This window comes from Pyrgilauda ruficollis, unplaced genomic scaffold (assembly GCF_017590135.1).
Source record: "Pyrgilauda ruficollis isolate IOZ18807 unplaced genomic scaffold, ASM1759013v1 scaffold18, whole genome shotgun sequence".
Taxonomy (NCBI): domain Eukaryota; kingdom Metazoa; phylum Chordata; class Aves; order Passeriformes; family Passeridae; genus Pyrgilauda; species Pyrgilauda ruficollis.
Genome location: NW_024516984.1, coordinates 4,941,651 through 4,943,355, shown reverse-complemented (window position 1 = coordinate 4,943,355; position 1,705 = coordinate 4,941,651).

Sequence of the window (1,705 nt, the reverse complement as noted above, 5' to 3'; positions counted from 1 at the left end):
AAAAAAACCTGATTGTAGCAGCAACTTCAGAACCTAACTTTTTTGAATTTCACACCACTCACCCAGCATGTATCAGAGCCTGTCATAGCTAGCATAGGAAAAACTCCTCCACAAACAAACCACATGAAATTTCCTACAGAAAGTTCTGCTCAAAATCAAATTTCTTCTAGTAGAATAAATGCTGTTCCTTCATAGCTACATTTAAAAAAAGAAATAAAAATTGCAGAGAAAAAAAATCAAATTACTTTTTGTTCTAATGAGCTGGAGAGAGTAAAACCCATGTGGGGCAGACATACCATCTAGAACAGGAGCTTTCCTGGTCCCTTTTCACATCAACTGTAAAACTGTAAACTGTTGTGTTGTGTGTTTTATACTCAATGGTCATCAGTGGGAAAGGTATGGAGTGGGAGTTTATAGGACTCATTCTTGATTAAATACTAGTCAGCATTTTAATTCATTTAGCAGTACACAAAGCAAAAGCAGAGAAGTGGTGTGGGCAGACTGCATGTGCTTTGGAGGATAAAAAATCCTTCAGGATTAAAATATGCAGTATTAAAGAAATGCAAGGCCCCAGTAAAATTAAACTACGCACTATGCATTAAAATCTAAAACTAAGGGGAAAACCTTGTTGTACATCAGTGGCTGAGCTATTAAGGCAATCACCTTAATAGAATCAACAATCAACAGAAAAGAACCACCTGTTACTTGTTTTTCTTGTGACTAGATCACTCTGCTACAATTCCAGTTTGAATATTCCTCTGCACTTTCAGCAGAGCACAGAACTCCACTGTCAATTCTTACAAATAAAATATTGGAAACTTGGCTTCTTCTGTACTGAAATTGCAGCAGTGAGTGAAAAATGAAGGAAACACATGTAAAATAGTGCCAGAATGGATGCAAACAGTGCAGCAGAAAAAAAAATCACTATGGGATTGACTCGAAATAAACCTTGATCAAGATGTTGAAGGCCACAATGGGCTGTCCACCTCAAATTCTGCGTGTCCTTCAGGGAGGACAACCATTCATTAACCAGTAACATAGCTGAAGTGATACCATGCTGCTGCTGAACAAATTCACTTCTTCCAGCTCAGTTTAGTTGCAACAAGGTCCCCCTTAAAAAAAAGTCTATTCATAGGATACTAAATACTTTGGGTTAGCAAAGTATCTTTTAAATCTTGAAGTTTTCATTTCTTTGCCCTCTCATGACTAAACTGCAAATTATATTAATACTTTCTTTAACATCTAGATTTGCAGATTTACCTGCTGTACTTCAGAAATCCCAGGCATGTATGATCCAAGCACCTTTTCAATATTTTTTAAATCTTTATAGTTGTAAACCCAACAATATTTTAATAGACTAAGTTTGATCTTTTCAAATATATAAGTGACATCTGACACAAGATTTCATGTATTTTCAATAATGTGCGAAAACTTTATTGAGTTCACTCAACATCTATGAGGATTTATGCAGGATATTGAAAAAAAAATCAGTTCCTTTTTTACTTTTACCTTCAACAGAAGTACAGTAAGGTTTCTGGTGTCACAGCACTCTCATTCATTTTCATGCAGACAATTTTTGGTAAAAATAGGATTCAGACCAAGGCTGAGTAAGTGCAGGAAATCTCTGAGGTATTTTATCCTTCTACTTGACAAGGCATTAAATGTTTGTGTTTTTTTCTACAATGCAAAAAAAAGAAGACAGGTG